The sequence below is a fragment of the Arachis ipaensis genome, chromosome B6 (assembly GCF_059453495.1).
Source record: "Arachis ipaensis isolate K30076 ecotype BB chromosome B6, ASM5945349v1, whole genome shotgun sequence".
NCBI lineage: Eukaryota > Viridiplantae > Streptophyta > Magnoliopsida > Fabales > Fabaceae > Arachis > Arachis ipaensis.
Window position 1 is genome coordinate 110559284 of NC_142441.1, and position 21068 is coordinate 110580351.

General features: G+C 38.2%; 2 non-coding genes across 2 annotated transcripts; one reads left to right on the plus strand and one right to left on the minus strand.

The window, feature by feature from the left end:
- Positions 1-4095: 4095 nt before the first annotated feature.
- LOC148562294 (small nucleolar RNA R71) lies at positions 4096-4203 on the plus strand. Its single transcript, XR_015886795.1, has one exon. It is a non-coding gene; the product is annotated as a small nucleolar RNA R71 (small nucleolar RNA).
- A 6086-nt stretch (positions 4204-10289) lies between these two features.
- On the minus strand, positions 10290-10397 carry LOC148562295 (small nucleolar RNA R71). Its single transcript, XR_015887172.1, has one exon. It is a non-coding gene; the product is annotated as a small nucleolar RNA R71 (small nucleolar RNA).
- Positions 10398-21068: the final 10671 nt, after the last annotated feature.

Here is a 21068-nt window from a genome sequence, read left to right on the forward strand (position 1 = left end):
TCAACTTCAAAAGACATATGCACTGTTCAAGCATTCATTCAAAAAACAAAAAGTATTGTCACCATATCAAAATAATTAAACTAGTTTCAAGGATGAATTTGAAACCCTGTACTTCTTGTTCTTTTGTAATTAAAACATTTTTCATTCAAGAGAGGTGATGGATTCATATTTATAACTTTAAGGCATAGACACTTAGACACTAATGATCATGTAATAAGACACAAACATAAATAAAATAAATAAATAAGGAGATTAAGGAATGAGTCCACCTTAGTGAGGGTGGCGTCTTCCTCTTCTTGAAGAACCAATGGTGCTTTTGAGCTCCTCTATGTCTCTTCCTTGTTTTTGTTGTTCCTCCCTCATAGCTCTTTGATCTTCTCTAATTTCATGGAGGATGATGGAATGCTCTTGGTGCTCCATCCTTAGTTGTCCCATGTTGGAACTTAATTCTCCTAGGAAAGGGTTGATTTGCTCCCAATAATTCTGTGGAGGAAAGTGCATCCTCTGAGGCATCTCAGGGATTTCATGGTGAGGAATCTCCTCATGCTCATGTTGAGGTCCATGATCTCTTGTTTGCTCCATCCTTTTCTTAGTGATGGGCTTATCCTCTTCAATGAGGATGTCTCCCTCTATGTCAATTCCAGCTGAATTGCAGAGGTGGCAAATAAGGTGAGGAAAGGCTAACCTTGCCAAATTAGAGGACTTGTCAGCCACCTTGTAGAGTTCTTAAGGTATGATCTCATGAACTTCCACTTCCTCCCCAATCATGATACTATGGATCATGATGGCCTGGTCTACAGTAACTTCAGACCGGTTGCTAGTAGGAATGATTGAGCGTTGCATGAACTCCAACCATCCTCTAGCTACTGGTTTGAGGTCAAGCCTTCTTAGTTGAACCGGCTTGCCTTTTGAGTCAATTTTCCATTGAGCTCCTTCCACACATATGTCCATGAGGACTTGGTCCAACCTTTGATCAAAGTTGACTCGTCTAGTGTAGGGGCGTGCATTTTCTTCCATCATTGGCAAGTTGAACGCCAACCTTACATTTTCCGGACTGAAATATAAGTAATTTCCCCGAACCATGGTGAGCCAATTCTTTGGATTCGGGTTCACACTTTGATCATGGTTCCTAGTGATCCATGTATTTGCATAGAACTCTTGAACCATTAAGATCCCGACTTGTTGAATGGGGTTGGTGAAAACTTCCCAACCTCTTCTTTGAATCTCAAGTCGGATTTCTGGATACTCATTCCTTTTGAGTTTGAAAGGAACCTCAGGGATCACTTTCTTCTTGGCCACAACTTCATAGAAGTGGTCTTGATGGACCTTAGGATAAATCTCTCCATCTCCCATGACTCAGAGGTGGAAGCAATTGCCTTCCCTTTCCTCTTTCTAGAGGTTTCTCTGGCCTTAGGTGCCATGAATGGTTATGGAAAAATAAAAAGCTTTGCTTTTACCACACCAAACTTAAAATGGTTACTCGTTCCCGAGCAAAAGAAGAAAGAAAGAAGTAGAAGAAGAAGAAAAATGGAGGAGAGGGAGAGAGAGATGGTTTCGGCCAAGGGGAAGAAGAAAGGGTTTTGTTGTGTGAAAATGAAGAGGGAATGAGGGGTTTATATAGGAGTGGGGAGGGGTTTAGGGTTCGGCCATTTAGGGTTGGGTTTGGGAGGGAAAATATTTTGAATTTTGAAGGTAGGTGGGGTTTATGGGGAAGAGAGGATGGATGTGAGTGGTGAAGAGGTGATAGGGAAGAGTGATTGAGTTGATTGGTGAAGGATATTTGGGGGAGAGAGTTATGGAAAGGTGTGAAGAGGAGAGAAGAAGTAGGTGGAGATCCTGTGGGGTCCACAGATCCTGAGGTGTTTGAGGATTTCTCATCCCTGCACCTTTTAGACGTGTAAAATGCCCTATATATGTAATCCTGGCGTTTAATGCCAGACTGCAGCATGTTTCTAGCGTTAAACGCCACTTCCTTGCTTGTTTTGGGCATTCAACGCCAGTCTATAGCATGTTTCTGGCGTTGAACGCCAGTATGGTGCATGTTTCTGGCGTTTAACGCCAGCTTTCCTCTGGGTGCAATCCTGGCGTTTAAATGCCAGACTGCTGCTTGTTTCTGGTATTTAACGCCAGATTCATGCTCTATTCTGGCGTTAAAGGCCAGCCAGATGCTCCTTACTGGCGTTTAAACGCCAGTAAGCCATTCTTCCAGGGTGTGCTGTTTTTAATGCTGTTTTTCATTCTATTTCTGATTTTTCAGTAGTTTTTGTGACTCCACATGATCATCAACCTAATAAAACATGAAATAACAAAGAGAAAATAAATAAATATAATTAGATACATTGGGTTGCCTCCCAACAAGCGCTTCTTTAATGTCAATAGCTTGACAGTGAGCTCTCATGGAGCCTCACAGATGTTCAGAGCATTGTTGGAACCTCCCAACACCAAACTTAGAGTTTGAATGTGGGGATTTAACACCAAACTTAGAGTTTGGTTGTGGCCTCCCAACACCAAACTTAGAGTTTGACTGTGGGGGCTTTGGTTGACTCTGCAGTGAGAGAAGCTTTTCATGCTTCCTCTCCATGGTTACAGAAGGAGATCCTTGAGTCTTAAACGCAAGGTTGTCCTTATTCAGTTGAAGAATCAATTCTCCTCTGTCCACATCAATCACAGCTCTTGCTGTGGTTAGGAAGGGTCTTCCAAGGATGATGGATTCATTCTCATCCTTCCCAGTGTCTAGGATTATGAAATCAGCAGGGATGTAAAGGCCTTCAACCTTTACTAACACGTCTTCTACTTGTCCATAAGCCTGTTTTCTGGAGTTGTCTGCCATCTCTAATGAGATTCTGGCAGCTTGCACCTCAAAGATTCACAGTTTTTCCATTACAGAGAGGGGCATGAGGTTTATCCCTGACCCAAGGTCACATATAGCCTTCTCAAAGGTCATGGTGCCTATGGTACAAGGTATTAAGAACTTTCCAGGATCCTGTTTCTTCTGAGGCAATCTCAGTTGATCCAGATCACTCAGTTCATTGGTGAGCAAGGGAGGTTCATCTTCCCAAGTCTCATTACCAAATAATTTGGCATTCAGCTTCATGATTGCACCAAGGTACTTGGCAAATTGCTCTTCAGTAACATCCTCATTCTCTTCAGAAGAAGAATATTCATCAGAGCTCATTAATGGAATAAGGAGGTTTAATGGAATCTCTATGGTCTCCAAATGAGCCTCAAATTCCTTTGGTTCCTCAGAGGGAAATTCCTTATTGATCTCTGGACGTCCCAGGAGGTCTTCCTTACTGGGGTTCACGTCCTCTTCCTCCCTTGTAGGTTCGGCCATGGTAATCAATTCAATGGCCTTGCACTCTCCTTTTGGATTCTCTTCTGTATTGCTTGAGAGAGTACTATGAGGGGTTTCAGTGATCCTTTTACTCAACTGGCCCACTTGTGCTTCCAAATTTCTAATGGAGGACCTTGTTTGATTCATGACTCTTAGAGTCGCCTTAGATAGATCAGAGACTGTTTGCCAAGCTAGATGGGGTCTGCTCAGAACTCTCTGTCTTTTGCTGAGTGGATGGTGGAAAAGGTTTGCTATTGCTAAACCTGTTTCTTCCACCATTATTAAAGCCTTGTTGAGGCTTTTGTTGATCCTTCCATGAGAGATTTGGGTGATTTCTCTATAAGGGATTATAGGTGTTTCCATAGGGTTCACCCAGGTAATTCACCTCTGCTATTGCAGGGTTCTCAGGATCATAAGCTTCTTCCTCAGAAGATGCCTCTTGAGTACTGTTGGATGCAGCTTGCATTCCATTCAGACTCTGAAAAATCATATTGACTTGCTGAGTCAATATTTTGTTCTGAGCCAATATTGGCATTCAGAGTATCAATTTCAAGAACTCCCTTCTTCTGAGGCGTCCCATTACTTACAGGATTCCTCTCAAAAGTGTACATGAACTAGTTATTAGCAACCATGTCAATGAGTTCTTGAGCTTCTGCAGGCGTTTTCTTTAGGTGAATGGATCCACCAACAGAATGGTCCAATGACATTTTAGATAATTCAGAAAGACCATCATAAAATATATCCAGGATGGTCCATTCTGAAAGCATGTCAGAAGGACACTTTTTGGTCAGTTCCTTGTATTTCTCCCAAGCTTCATAGAGGGATTCACCTTCCTTCTGTTTGAAGGTCTGAACATCCACTCTAAGCTTACTAAGCTTTTGAGGAGGAAAGATCTTGGCTAAGAAAGCCGTAACCAGCTTATCCCAAGAGTTCAGGCTATCTTTAGGTTGAGAGTCCAACCATATTCTAGCTCTGTCTCTTACAGCAAACGGGAAAAGCATAAGCCTGTAGACCTCGGGATCAACCCCATTGGTCTTAACAGTATCACAGATCTACAAGAATTCAGTTAAAAACTAAAAGGGATCTTCTAATGGAAGTCCATGAAACTTGCAGTTCTGTTGCATCAGAGAAACTAATTGAGGTTTAAGCTCAAAATTGTTTGCTCCAATGGCAGGGATTGAGATGCTTCTTCCATGTAAATTGGAATTAGGTGCAGTGAAGTCACCAAGCATCCTCCTTGCATTGTTATTATTTTCGGCCATATCTTCTTCTTTTTCGAAAATTTCTATCAGATTTTCTCCAGAGAGTTGTGCTTTAGCTTCCCTTAGCTTCCTCTTCAAAGTCCTTTCAGGTTCAGGATCAGCTTCAACAAGAATGTTCTTATCCTTGTTCCTGCTCATATGAAAAAGAAGAAGAAAGCAGAAAAGAAAATATCGAATCCTCTATGTCACAGTATAGAGATTCTTTTATGTGAGTAGAAGAAAGTAAGAATAGAAGAAGGAAAAGATGAGAATCCAAACACATGGGTGAAGATAGAAGTCTTAATGGATGAATAAATAAACAGAAGGAGATTAGAGATGAGAGAAGAATTCGAAAATTTAACAAAATAAAATAAAAATATTTTAAATTTAAATTTAAAATTTGAAAATTAAAATTGAAATTAAATTAAATTAAAATTAAAACAATTAGTTAATTAAAACGAAATTTTGAAAAAGAGGGAAGGAATTTTCGAAAATTAAAGGTAGAGAGTTAGTTGGGCAGTTTTGAAAAAGATATGATTGAAACAAAAAGATAAGATTGATTGAAAAAGATTTGAAAATCAATTTTAAAAAGATAAGAGGTTAGGGGAGAAGTTAGAAAGAATTTTGAAATTGATTTTGAAAAAGATATGATTGAAATTGAAAAAGATATGATAAGGAATTGAAAAGATTTAATTTTAAAAACTAAAGTTGATTACTTGACTAACAAGAAACAAAAAGATATGATTTTAAAATTTAAAGATTGAACCTTTTTTATTAGGTAAGTAACAAACTTAATATTTTTGAATCAATCACATTAATGGTTAGCATTGAATTTGAAAATATGGAATAAAAATAAGAAAAAGATTTTGAAATTTAATTTGAATATTTTCGAAAACATTAAAAAAATGAAAAAGATTTTGAAAATTTTTAAAAAGGAATTCGAAAATATGAAAAGAAAATTGAAAAAGATTTGATTTTGAAAAAGATTTTGAAAGAGATAAGATTTTTAAATTGAAAATTTGATTTGACTCATAAAAACAACTAGATTTAAAAAATTTTGAAAAAGTCAACTCAAATTTTCGAATTTGATGAGTGAAAAAGGGAAATATATTTTTTTATTTTTAAATTTTTTTTATGATGAGAGAGAGAAAAACATAAAATTGACACAATTCATGAAAATTATGAATCAAAACACCTAATGCATGCAAGAACACTTTGAATGTCAAGATGAACACCAAGAACACTTTGAAGATCAAGATGAACATCAAGACTTTATTTTTGAAGAATTTTTAAGAAAAGGAAACATGCAAGACACCAAACTTAAAGATTTTTAATTTTTAGACACTAAGAATTCAAGAATGCATATGAAAAACAAGAAAAGACATAAAGCAAGAAAATATGAAGATCAAACAAGAAGACTGGCCAAGAACGACTTGAAGATCATGAAGAATACAATGCATGAAATTTTCAAAAAAAAAAGTTTTTTTGAAAATTAAAAATATGCAATTGACACCAAACTTAAAACTTGACTCTAGACTCAAACAAGAAATAGAAAAATATTTTTGATTTTATGATTTTATAAAATTTTTTTTGTATTTTTCAAAAATTAATTTGGAAAAACGAAAAAGAATTTTTTTTTTATTTTTTTTCGAAAATAAGAATAATAGAAACAAAAGGTTAAAATTAAAATAAAGTTACCTAATCTGAGCAACAAGATGAACCGTCAGTTGTCCAAACTCGAACAATCCCCGGCAACGGCGCCAAAAACTTGGTGTGCGAAATCGTGATCATTCCTTCCTTGGTAACAGCGCTAAAAACTCAATACGCATGTTCATGATGTTAATTCTATTTCACAACTTCGTACAACTAACCAGCAAGTGCACTGGGTCGTTGATGAGCGGATAATTTATACGTTTTTTGGCATTGTTTTTACATAGTTTTCAGTATGATTTAGTTAGTTTTTAGTATATTTTTATTAGTTTTTAATTAAAATTCACATTTCTAGACTTTACTATGAGTTTGTGTGTTTTTCTGTGATTTCAGGTATTTTCTGGCTGAAATTGAGGGACTTGAGCAAAAATCAGATTTAGAGGTTGAAGAAAGACTGCAGATGTTGTTGGATTCTGACCTCCCTGCACTCAAAGTGGATTTTTTGGAGCTATAGAACTCCAAATGGCGCACTTTCAATTGCGTTGGAAAGTCGACATCCAGGGCTTTCTAGAAATATATAATAGTCCATACTTTGCCCGAGTTTAGATGACACAAACTGGCATTGAACGCCAGTTCCATGTTGCAGTCTGGCGTTCAGCGCCAGAAACAAGTTGCAAAGTGGAGTTCAACGCCAAAAACATGTTACAAACTGGCGTTCAACTCCAAGAATGACCTCTCCACGTGTAAACTTCAAGCTCAGCCCAAGCACACACTAAGTAGGTCCCGAAAGTGGATTTCTGCATCATTTACTTATTTCTGTAAACCCTAGTAACTAGTTTAGTATAAATAGGACTTTTTACTATTGTATTTACATCTTTAGTTTCATCTTTAGATCACGTTTGGGGGCTGGCCACTCGGCCATGCCTGAACCTCATCACTTATGTATTTTCAACGGTAGAGTTTCTACACACCATAGATTAAGGTGTGGAGCCCTGCTGTTCCTCACGAATTAATACAAAGTACTACTGTTTTTCTATTCAATTCAACTTATTCCGCTTCTAAGATATTCATTCGCACTTCAACATGAATGTGATGATCATGATACTCATCATCATTCCCTATGAACGTGTGCCTGACAACCACTTTCGTTCTACCTTCGATTGAATGAGTATCTCTTGGATTTCTTAATCAGAATCTTCGTGGTGTAAGTTAGAACCCATGAATGGCCATTCTTGAGATCCGAAAAGTCTAAACCTTGTCTGTGGTATTCCGAGTAGGATCCGGGAAGGGATGGCTGTGACGAGCTTCAAACTCGCGAGTGCTGGGCGTAGTGACAGACGCAAAAGGATGGTGAATCCTATTCCGGTATGATCGAGAACATCCAGATGATTAGCCATGCAGTGACAGCGCATCGGACCATTTTCACAGAGAGGACGGGATGTAGCCACTGACAACGGTGATGCCCAATATACAGCTTGCCATGGAAAGGAGTAGGATTGATTGGATGAATTCAACAGGAAAGCAGAGGTTCAGAGGAACGAAAGCATCTCTATACGCTTATCTGAAATTCTCACCAATGAATTACATAAGTACCACTATCCTATTTTATATTTTATTTATCTTTTACTTATCAGTTCATAAAATCAATTTAATCCGCCTGACTGAGATTTATAAGATGACCATAGCTTGCTTCATACCAACAATCTCCGTGGGATTCGACCCTTACTCACGTAAGGTATTACTTGGACGACCCAGTGCACTTGCTGGTTAGTTGCGCGAAGATTGTGAAGTTATGTTTGGACCATGGTATTGTGCACACGTTTTTGGAGCCATTGCCAGGGAATCAATTTCGAACAACAATTTCACATCTAGATCACAATTTCGCACACCAAGTTTTTGGCGCCGTTGCCGGGGATTGTTCGAGTTTGGACAACTGACGGTTCATCTTGTTGCTCAGATTAGGTAACTTTATTTTAATTTTAACCTTTTTGATTTTATTATTCTCATTTTCGAAAAAAAATCAAAAAAATATTTTCTTCTTTTTCGTTTTTCCCAATTAATTCTTGAAAAATACAAAAAAATTTACAAAATCATAAAATCAAAAATATTTTTTGTGTCTCTTGTTTGAGTCTTAAGTCAAGTTTTAAGTTTGGTGTCAATTGCATCTTTTTAATTTTCTAAAAATTATTTTCGAAAATTTCATGCATTGCATTCTTCATGAATCTTCAAGTTGTTCTTGGCCAGTCTTCTTGTTTGATCTTCATATTTTCTTGTTTTGTGTCTTTTCTTGTTTTCATATGCATTCTTGAATTCTTAGTGTCTAAAAATTAAAATTTTTTTTAAGTTTGGTGTTTGGCATGTTTTCTTTTCTTGAAAATTTTTCAAAAATAAGTTCTTGGTGTTCATCTTGACATTCAAAGTGTTCTTGGTGTTCATCTTGACATTCATAGTATTCTTGCATGCATCACATGTTTTGATCCAAAATTTTCATGCATTGAGTCAATTTTGTGTTTTTCTCTTTCATCATTAAAAATTCAAAAATAAAAAAATATCTTTCCCTTTTTCACTCATAAATTTTCGAAGATTTGAGTTGACTTTTTTAAAACTTTTTAAAATTTAGTTGTTTCTTATGAGTCAAATGAAATTTTCAATTTAAAAATCCTATCTTTTTCAAAATCTTCTTCAAAAATCAAATCTTTTTCATTTTTTCTTATGTATTTTTGAAAATATTACTAACAATTAATGTGATTGATTCAAAAATGTAAAGTTTGTTACTTTCCTAATAAGAAAGGTTCAATCTTTAAATTTTAAAATCAAATCTTTTTGTTTCTTGTTAGTCAAGTAATCAAATTTAATTTTCAAAATCAAATATTTTTAAATTTCTTTTTCAAACCTTTTTCAAGATAATTTTCAATCATATCTTTTTCAATTTCAATCATATCTTTTTCGAAATCAAATTTAAAATCTTTTCTAACTTCTTTTCTAACTTTCTATCTTTTCAAAATTTGACTTTCAAATCTTTTTCAATCAATCTTATCTTTTTATTTCAATCACATCTTTTTCAAATTTCAATCTTATCTTTCCAAAATTTGATTTTCAAAATCTCTTAACCACTTAACTTTTTGTTTGATTCTTATCTTTTTCAAAACTGCCCAACTAACTTTCTACCTTTAAATTTCGAAAATCCTCCCTCTTTTTTTTCAAAATTCCTTTTTAATTAACTAATTGTTTTAAATTTTAATTTTTAATTTAATTTCAAACTTTAATTTTTGAAATTTAACTTTAAATTTAATTTTTATTTTTATTAATTTTTGAACTTCTCTCACCTCTCATCTCCTTCTATTTATTTATTCATCTACTAACACTTCTCTTCTACCCAAAAATTCGAACCCCATCCTCCTCTCTGTGTTCGAGTTTTTCTTCTTCTCTTCCTTACATTACATTCTTCTTTTCTTCTACTCACACAAGGGAACCGCTATACTGTGGTAAAAAGGATCCCTATTATTATTTTCGGTTCCCTCTTTTTTCATATGAGCAGGAGCAAGGACAAGAACATTCTTGTTGAAGCAGACCCTGAACCTGAAAGGACTCTAAAAAGGAAACTAAGAGAAGCTAAAATACAACTATCCAGAGACAACCTTACAGAAATTTTTGAACAGGAAGAAGAGATGGCAGCCGAAAATAATAATAATGCAAGGAGGATGCTTGGTGATTATACTACACCTACTTCCAAGTTTGATGGAAGAAGCATCTCAATCCCCACCATTGGAGCAAACAATTTTGAGCTGAAACCTCAATTAGTTTCTCTAATGCAACAGAACTGCAAATTCCATGGACTTCCATCAGAAGATCCCTACCAATTTTTAACTGAGTTCCTGCAAATCTGTAAGACTGTTAAGACTAATGGAGTAGATCCTGAAGTCTACAGGCTCATGCTTTTTCCTTTTGCTATAAGAGACAGAGCTAGAACATGGTTGGACTCACAACCTAAAGATAGCCTGAACTCTTGGGATAAGCTGGTCACGGCCTTCTTGGCTAAGTTCTTTCCTCCTCAAAAGCTGAGCAAGCTTAGAGTGGATGTTCAGACCTTCAAGCAAGAAGATGGTGAATCCCTCTATGAAGCTTGGGAAAGATACAAGCAGATGACCAAAAGGTGTCCTCCTGACATGCTTTCAGAATGGACCATTCTGGATATATTCTATTATGGTCTGTCTGAGTTCTCCAAGATGTCACTGGACCATTCTGCAGGTGGATCCATTCTCCTAAAGAAAACGCCTGTAGAAGCTCAAGAACTTATTGACATGGTTGCAAATAATCAATTCATGTATACTTCTGAGAGAAATTCCGTGAATAATGGGATGCCTCAAAAGAAGGGAGTTCTTGAAATTGATACTCTGAATGCCATATTGGCTCAGAATAAAATATTGACTCAGCAAGTCAATATGATCTCTCAGAGTCTGAATGGATTGAAGGAATCATCCAACAGTACTCAAGAGGCATCTTCTGAGGAAGAAGCTTATGATCTTGAGAACCCTGCAATAGCAGAGGTGAATTACATGGGTGAACCTTATGGAAATACCTATAATCCCTCATGGAGAAATCATCCAAATCTCTCATAGAAGGATCAACAAAAGCCTCAACAAGGCTTTAATAATGGTGGAAGAAACAGGTTTAGCAATAGCAAGCCTTTTCCATCATCTTCTCAGCAACAGACAGAGAACTCTGAACAAAATACCTCTAATTTAGCAAACTTAGTCTCTGATCTGTCCAAGGCTACTCTAAGTTTCATGAGTGAAACAAGGTCCTCCATAAGAAATTTGGAGGCACAAGTGGGCCAGCTGAGTAAGAAAATCACTGAAACACCTCCTAGTACTCTCCCAAGCAATATAGAAGAGAATCCAAAGAGAGAGTGCAAGGCCATTGATATATCAATCATGGCCAAACCCACAAAAGAGGAAGAGGACGTGAATCCAAGTGAGGAAGACCTCCTGGGACGTCCAGTGATCAACAAGGAGTTTCCCTCTGAGGAACCAAAGGAACCTGAGGCTCATCTAGAGACCATAGAGATTCCAATGAACCTCCTTATGCCCTTCATGAGCTCTGATGAGTATTCTTCTTTTGAAGAGAATGAGGATGTTACTGAAGAGCAAGTTGCCAAGTACCTTGGTGCAATCATGAAGCTGAATGCCAAATTATTTGGCAATGAGACTTGGGAAGATAAACCTCCCTTGCTCATCAATGAATTGAATGATCTGGATCAACTGACATTACCTCAGAAGAAACAGGATCCTGAAAAGTTCCTAATACCTTGTACCATAGGCACCATGACCTTTGAGAAGGCTCTATGTGACGTTGGGTCAGGGATAAATCTCATGCCACTCTCTGTAATGGAAAAACTGGGAATCCTTGAGGTACAGGCTGCCAATTTCTCATTAGAGATGGCAGACAAATCTATGAAAATGGCTTATGGACTAGTAGAGGACGTGCTAGTAAAGGTTGAAGGCCTTTACATCCCTGCTGATTTCATAATCCTAGATACTGGGAAGGATGAGGATGAATACATAATCCTTGGAAGACCCTTCCTAGCCACAGTAGGAGCTGTGATAGATGTTAACAGGGGAGAATCAGTCCTTCAATTGAATGGGGACAACCCTGTGTTTAAAACTCAAGGATCTCCTTCTGTAATAATGGAGAGGAAGCATGAAAAGCTTCTCTCAATACAGAGTCAACCAAAGCCCCCACAATCAAACTCTAAGTTTGGTGTTGGGAGGCCTCAGCCAAACTCTAAGTTTGGTGTTGAACTCCCATATCCAAACTCTAAGTTTGGTGTTGGGAATCTATAAAATTGACCTGATCACCTGTGTGGCTCCATGATAGCCCATTGTCAAGCTATTGAGATTAAAGAAGCGCTTGTTGGGAAGCAATCCAATTTTTTTTTATCTAATTTTATTTTTATTTTTATTGTTCTTTCATGTTTTATTAGGTTCATGATCATGTATGTGGAGTCACAAAATAAATACAAAAATTAAAAACAGAATAAAAAACAACAGAAGAAAAAGCACACCCTGGAGGAAGGACTTACTGGCGTTCAAACGCCAGTAAGGAGCATCTAGCTGGCGTTCAACGCCAGAACAGAGCATGGAGCTGGCGCTGAACACCAGAAACAAGTATGAAGCTGGCGTTCAACGCTAGAAACATGCTGCACATGGGCGTTGAACGCCCAGAACAAGCATCACTTCGGCGTTTAAACGCCAGAAATGCATGCAAGGGAATTTTGCATGCTTAATTAGTGCATGGATGTAAATCCTTGACACCTCAGGATATGTGGATCCCACAGGATCCCCACATACCTCCACTCACCTTCCCTCCTCATAATCCTATATCACCTCAATCTCTCTTCCCCATCACCTCTTCACCACTCACATCCATATCTTCTTCTTCTTCTTCTATTCTTTCTTCTTTTGCTCGAGGGCGAGCAACATTCTAAGTTTGGTGTAGTAAAAGCATAGCTTTTTTTTTTGTTTTTCCATAACCATTGATGGCACCTAAGGCCAAAGAAACCTCTAGAAAGAGGAAAGGGAAGACAAAAGCTTCCACCTCCGAGTCATAGGAGATGAAGAGATTCATCTCAAGGGTCTATAGCTCAGTGGTAGAACATTTGACTGTAAATCAAGAGATCTCTGAGATACCTCAGGGGATACATTTTCCTCCACACAATTATTGGGAGCAACTAAGGGTGGAACACCAAGAGCACTCCATCATCCTTCATGAAATTAGAGAAGATCAAAGAGCAATGAGGAAGGAGCAACAAAGACAAGGAAGAGACATAGAAGAGCTCAAGGACATCATTGGTTCCTCAAGAAGAAAACACCACCATCACTAAGGTGGACTCATTTCTTGTTCTTAAAATTTTCTGTTTTTCGTTTTCTATGTTAAATGTTTATCTATGTTTGTGTCTTATTACATGATCATTAGTATTTAAGTGTCTATGCCTTAAAGTTATGAATATGAATTCATCACCTCTCTTGAATGAAAAATGTTTTAATTACAAAAGAACAAGAAGTACATGGTTTCGAATTCATCCTTGAAACTAGTTTAATTATTTTGATGTGGTGACAATACTTTTTGTTTTTTGAATAAATGCCTGAACATTGCATATGTCTTTTGAAATTGATGTTTAAGAATGTTAAATATGTTAGCTCTTGAAAGAATGATGACAAGGAGACATGTTATTTGATAATCTGAAAAATTATAAAAATGATTCTTGAAGCAAGAAAAAGCAGTGAATACAAAAGCTTGCAGAAAAAAAAAAAGAAAAAGAAAAAGCAAGCAGAAAAAGTCAAAAGCTCTTAAAACCAAAAGGCAAGAGCAAAAAGCCAATAACCCTTAAAACTAAAAGGCAAGGGTAAATAAAAAGGATCCAAGGCTTTGAGCATCAGTGGATAGGAGGGCCTAAAGAAATAAAATCCTGGCTTAAGCGGCTAAACCAAGCTGTCCCTAACCATGTACTTGTGGCGTGAAGGTGTCAAGTGAAAACTTGAGACTGAGCGGTTAAAGTCAAGGTCCAAAGCAAAAAAAAAAAAAGAGTGTGCTTAAGAACCCTGGACACCTCTAATTGGGGACTTTAGCAAAGCTGAGTCACAATCTGAAAAGGTTCACCCAGTTATGTGTTTGTGGCATTTATGTATCCGATGGTAATACTGGAAAACAAAGTGCTTAGGGCCACGGCCAAGATTCATAAAGTAGCTGTGTTCAAGAATCAATATACTGAACTAGGAGAATCAATAACACTATCTGAACTCTGAGTTCCTATAGATGCCAATCATTCTGAACTTCAATGGATAAAGTGAGGTGCCAAAACTATTCAAGAGGCAAAAAGCTATAAGTCCCGCTCATCTGATTGGAACTAAGTTTCATTGATATTCTGGAATCTATAGTATATTCTCTTCTTTTTATCCTATTTGATTTTCAGTTGCTTGGGGACAAGCAACAATTTATGTTTGGTGTTGTGATGAGCGGATAATTTATACGCTTTTTGGCATTGTTTTTACATAGTTTTCAGTATGATTTAGTTAGTTTTTAGTATATTTTTATTAGTTTTTAATTAAAATTCACATTTCTGGACTTTACTATGAGTTTGTATGTTTTTCTATGATTTCAGGTATTTTCTGGCTGAAATTGAGGGACTTGAGCAAAAATCAGATTCAGAGGTTGAAGAAGGACTGCAGATGCTGTTGGATTCTGACCTCCCTGCACTCAAAGTGGATTTTCTGGAGCTACAAAACTCCAAATGGCGCGCTTCTAATTGCGTTGGAAAGTAGACATCCAGAGCTTTCCAGAAATATGTAATAGTTCATACTTTACCCGAGTTTAGATGATGCAAACTGGCGTTGAACGCCAGTTCCATGTTGCAGTCTGGCGTTCAGCGCCAGAAATAAGTTGCAAAGTGGAGTTCAAGCTTAGCCCAAGCACACACCAAGTGGGCCCCGGAAGTGGATTTCTGCATCATTTACTTATTTCTGTAAACCCTAGTAACTAGTTTAGTATAAATAGGACTTTTTACTATTGTATTTACATCTTTAGTTTCATCTTTAGATCACGTTTGGGGGCTGGCCATTCGGCCATTTCGGAACCTCATCACTTATGTATTTTCAATGGTAGAGTTTCTACACACCATAGATTAAGGTGTGGAGCCCTGCTGTTCCTCACGAATTAATACAAAGTACTTCTGTTTTTCTATTCAATTCAACTTATTCCGCTTCTAAGATATTCATTCGCACCTCAACATGAATGTGATGATCGTGACACTCATCATCATTCCCTATGAACGTGTGCCTGACAACCACTTTCGTTCTACCTTCGATTGAATGGGTATCTCTTGGATTTCTTAATCAGAATCTTCGTGGTATAAGTTAGAACCCATGGATGGCCATTCTTGAGATCCGGAAAGTCTAAACCTTGTCTATGGTATTTCGAGTAGGATCCGGGAAGGGATGGCTATGATGAGCTTCAAACTCGCGAGTGCTGGGCGTAGTGACAGACGCGAAAGGATGGTGAATCCTATTCCAGTATGATCGAGAACCTCCAGATGATTAGCCATTGGTGCACGAAATTGTGATCTCCAGGCTCGAACAAATCCTGGTAATGGCTCCAAAGCTTGGTGCTCTGATCTTAATTCATAATTGTCACAACTTCGATACAACTAACCAGCAAGTGCACTGGGTCGTCCAAGTAATACCTTACGTGAGTAAGGGTCGAATCCCACGGAGATTGTTGGTATGAAGCAAGCTATGGTCACCTTGTAAATCTCAGTCAGGCAGATATAAATTGATAATGGTGTTTTCGAATAGTATATAATAAAATAGGGATAGAGATACTTATGTAAATCATTGGTAGGAAATTCAGATAAGCGAATGGAGATGCTTTTCGTTCCTCTGAACCTCTGCTTTCCTGCTATCTTCATCCAATCAGTCTTACTCCTTTCCATGGCTGGCTTTATGCAAGGGCATCACCGTTGTCAGTGGCTACATCCCCTCCTCTCAGTGAATAATATGCTCACGCACCCTGTCACGGCACGGCTATTCATCTGTCGGTTCTCGATCATGCTGGAATAGGATTCACCCTCCTTTTGCGTCTGTCACTAACGCCCAGCATTCGCGAGTTTGAAGCTCGTCACAGTCATTCAATCATTGAATCCTACTCAGAATACCACAGACATGGTTTAGACCTTCCGGATTCTCTTGAATGCCGCCATCATTTTAGCTTACGCCACGAAGATTCCGGTTAAGAGATCTAAGAGATACTCATTCTAGCTTATTTCATGTAGAACGGAAGTGTTTGTCAGGCACGCGTTCATAAGGGAGAAGGATGATGAGCGTCACACATAATCATCACCTTCATCACGTTTTTAGGTGCGAATGGATATCTTAGAAGTGAAATAAGAAGAATTAAATAGAAAACAGTAGTACTTTGCATTAATCTTTGAGGAACAGCAGAGCTCCACACCTTAATCTATGGAGTGTAGAAACTCTACCGTTAAAAATACATAAGTGAAGGTCCAGGCATGGCCGAGATGGCCAGCCCCCTAAAACGTGATCAAAGGATCATAAGGTAATCCAAAGATCCAAAGATGGTCCAAAAGACTAGTAAAAGGTCCTATTTATAATAAACTAGCTACTAGGGTTTACATGAGTAAGTAATTGATGCATAAATCCACTTCCTGGGCCCACTTGGTGTGTGTTTGGGCTGAGCCTGAGTGTTGCACGTGCAGAGGCCATTTGTGGAGTTGAACGCCAGTTTCTGTGCCAGTTTGGGCGTTCAACTCTGGTTTTGGATCCTTTTCTGGCGCTGGACGCCAGATTTGGGCAGAAGGCTGGCATTGAACGCCAGTTTACGTCATCAATTCTTGGCCAAAGTATGAACTATTATATATTGCTGGAAAGCCCTGGATGTCTACTTCCCAACGCAATTGGAAGCGCGCCATTTTGAGTTCTGTAGCTCCAGAAAATCCACTTTGAGTGCAGGGAGGTCAGAATCCAACAGCATCAGCAGTCCTTTTTCAACCTCTGAATCTGATTTTTGCTCAAGTCCCTCAATTTCAGCCAGAAAATACCTGAAATCACAGAAAAACACACAAACTCATAGTAAAGTCCAGAAATGTGAATTTAACATAAAAACTAATGAAAACATCCCTAAAAGTAACTAGATCCTACTAAAAACATACTAAAAACAGTGTCAAAAAGCGTATAAATTATCCGCTCATCACAACACCAAACTTAAATTGTTGCTTGTCCCCAAGCAGCTGAAAAGCAAATAGGATAAAAAGAAGAGAATATACTATAAATTCCAAACTATCAATGAAACATAGTTTCAATCATATGAGCGGGACTTATAGCTTTTTGCCTCTTAAATAGTTTTGGCATCTCACTTTATCCATTGAAGTTTAGAATGATTGGCATCTATAGGAACTTCAGATTTCGAATAGTGTTATTGACTCTCCTAGTTCAGTATGATGATTCTTGAACACAGCTTCTTTATGAGTCTTGGCCGTGGCCCTAAGCATTTTGTTTTCCAGTATTACCACCGGATACATAAATGCCACAGACACATAATTGGGTGAACCTTTTCAGATTGTGACTCAGCTTTGCTAGAGTCCCCAATTAGAGGTGTCCAGGGTTCTTAAGAACACTCTTTTTTTGCTTTGGACCTTGACTTTAACCGCTCAGTCTCAAGTTTTCACTTGACACCTACACGCCACAAGCACATGGTTAGGGACAGCTTGGTTTAGCCGCTTAGACCGGGATTTTATTCCTTTAGGCCCTCCTATCCACTGATGCTCAAAGCCTTGGGATCCTTTTTATTTTGCCCTTGCCTTTTGGTTTTAAGGGTTATTGGCTTTTTCTGCTTGCTTTTTCTTTTTCTTTCTATTTTTTTTTTCGCCCCCTTTTTTTTTTTTCTGCAAGCTTTGTTCTTTGCTGCTTTTTCTTGCTTCAAGAATCATTTTTATGAGTTTTCAGATTATCAAATAACATGTCTCCTAGTCATCATTCTTTCAAGAGCCAACATATTTAACATTCTTAAACAACAACTTCAAAAGACATATGCACTGTTCAAGCATACATTCAGAAAACAAGAAGCATTATCACCACATCAATATAATTAAGCTAAGTTCAAGGATAAATTCGAAACTCATGTACTTCTTGTTCTTTTGAATTAAAACATTTTTCATTTAAGAGAGGTGATGGATTCATAGGACATTCATATCTTTAAGACAAAGTTACTAACTACTAATGATCATGTAATGAAGGCACAAACATAGATAAGCACATATCATAGGAAACGAAAAACAGAGAAAATAAGAACAAGGAATGAATCCACCTTAGTGATGTCCTTGAGCTCTTCTATGTCTCTTCCTTGTCTTTGTTGCTCCTCCCTCATTGCTTTTTGATCTTCTCTTATTTCATGAAGGATGATGGAGTGCTCTTGATGTTCCACCCTTAGTTGCTTCCAATAATTGTGTGGAAGAAAATGTATCCCTTGAGGTATCTCAGGGATCTCTTGATTTGCAGTCAAATGTTCTACCACTGAGCTATAGACCCTTGATGGAAGCTTTTGTCTTCCCTTTCCTCTTTCTAGAGGTTTCTCTGGCCTTAGGTGCCATCAATGGTTATGGAAAAAACAAAAAAGCTATGCTTTTACCACACCAAACTTAGAATGTTGCTCGCCCCCGAGCAAAAGAAGAAAGAATAGAAGAATAAAAAGAAGATATGGAGGAGATGGATGGGAGGGTGTATTCGGCCATATGGGTGGGATTGGGTGGGAGAGAGAGAGAGATGTTGAATTTTGAAGGTAGTGGGTGTATGGATGTGAGTGGTAAATGGAAAGTAGAAGGGATGATCATGAATGGGAAGAGAGATGATGAGGTAGGTGGGGATACTGTGGGGTCCACAGATCCTGAGGTGTCAAGGCATTTACATCCCTGCACCAATTTAGGCATGCAAAATGCCCTTGCACACAACTCTGGCGTTCAGCGCCAGGTTGGTGCCCATTTTGGGCGTTCAACGCCCATTTGCTGCCATTTCTGGCGTTGAATGCCAGAACCATGCTTGTTCTGGGCGTTCAGCGCCAGGATGCTCCCATTCTGGGCGTTCAGCGCCAGAACTATGCTCTGTTCTGGCGTTTGAACGCCAGACAGATGCTCCTCCAGGGTGTGATTTTTCTTCTGCTGTTTTTGATTCCGTTTTTGATTTTTTTGTTTATTTTGTGACTCCACAAGATCATTGATGAGCGGATAATTTATACGCTTTTTGACATTGTTTTTAGTATGTTTTTAGTAGGATCTAGTTACTTTTAGGGATGTTTTTAATAGATTTTGTGTTAAATTCACATTTCTGGACTTTACTATGAGTTTGTGTATTTTTTTGTAATTTCAGGTATTTTCTGGCGGAAATTGAGGGACTTGAGCAGAAATCAGATTCAGAGGTTGAAAAAGGACTGCTGATGCTGTTGGATTCTGACCTCCCTGCACTCAAAGTGGATTTTCTGGAGCTACAGAACTCGAAATGGCGCGCTTCCAATTGAGTTGGAAAGTAGACATCCAGGGCTTTCCAGCAATATATAATAGTCCATACTTTGGCCAAGAATTGACAACGTAAACTGGCGTTCAACGCCAGCTTTCTACCCAAATCTGGCGTCCAGCGCTAGAAAAGGATCCAAAACCAGAGTTGAACGCCCAAACTGGCACAAAAACTGGCGTTCAACTCCACAAATGGCCTCTGCACGTGCAACACGTAAGCTCAGCCCAAACACACACCAAGTGGGCCCCGGAAGTGGATTTATACATCAAATACTTACTCATGTAAACCCTAGTAGCTAGTTTATTATAAATAGGACCTCTTACTATTGTATTAGGCATCTTTGGACGTCTGGTTCTTAGATCAGAAGGGCTGGCCATCTCGGCCATGCCTGGACCTTCACTTATATATTTTTAATGGTAGAGTTTCTACACTCCATAGATTAAGGTGTGGAGCTCTGCTGTTCCTCAAAGATTAATGCAAGTACTACTGTTTTCTATTCAATTCTTCTTATTTCTCTTCTAAGATATCCATTCGCACCCAAGAACGTGATGAAGGTGATGATTATGTGTGACGCTCATCATCCTTCTCCCTTATGAACGCGTGCCTGACAAACACTTCTGTTCTACATGAATTAAGCTAGAATGAGTATCTCTTAGATCTCCTAACCGGAATCTTCGTGGCGTAAGCTAGAATGATGGCGGCATTCAAGAGAATCCGGAAGGTCTAAACCTTGTCTGTGGTATTCTGAGTAGGATTCAATGATTGAATGACTGTGACGAGCTTCAAACTCGCGAGTGCTGGGCGTTAGTGACAGACGCAAAAGGAGGGTGAATCCTATTCCAGCATGATCGGGAACCGACAGATGAATAGCCGTGCCGTGACAGGGTGCGTGAGCATATTATTCACTGAGAGGAGGGGATGTAGCCACTGACAACGGTGATGTCCTTGCATACAGCCAGCCATGGAAAGGAGTAAGACAGATTGGATGAAGATAGTAGGAAAGCAGAGGTTCAGAGGAACAAAAAGCATCTCCATTCGCTTATCTAAAATTCCTACCAATGAATTACATAAGTATCTCTATCCCTATTTTACTATATAATATTCGAAAACACCATTATCACTTTATATCTACCTGACTGAGATTTACAAGGTGACCATAGCTTGCTTCATACCAACAATCTCCGTGGGATTCGACCCTTACTCACGTAAGGTATTACTTGGACGACCCAGTGCACTTGCTGGTTAGTTGTATCGAAGTTGTGACAATTATGAATTAAGATCAGAGCACCAAGCTTTGGAGCCATTACCAGGATTTGTTCGAGCCTGGAGATCACAATTTCGTGCACCAAGTTTTTGGCGCTGTTGCCGGGGATTGTTTGAGTTTGGACAACTGACGGCTCATCTTGTTGCTCAGATTAGGTAATTTTCTTTTTGTTTTCTATTCACAAATTTTTCAAAAATATTTCAAAATTTTCTCCTTTGTTTTCGAAAAAATTTTTATTCAAAATTTTTAAGAATGAATTCTAGTGTTTCATGAAGCATGCTAAAGCCTGGCTGGCTGTAAAGCCATGTCTAAATTCTTTTGGACTGAGGTTTTGGATTAAAATTGAATGAATTACATTCATATGTTTGCTGAAGCTTGGCTGGCCATTGGCCATGTCTAGTGTTTTGGACTGAAGCTTTCATTGAAAGCTTGGCTGGCTAGTGAGCCATATCTAATTCCTGGACTGAAGCTTTAGACTAACATGGTAAGATTCTTGGAATTCA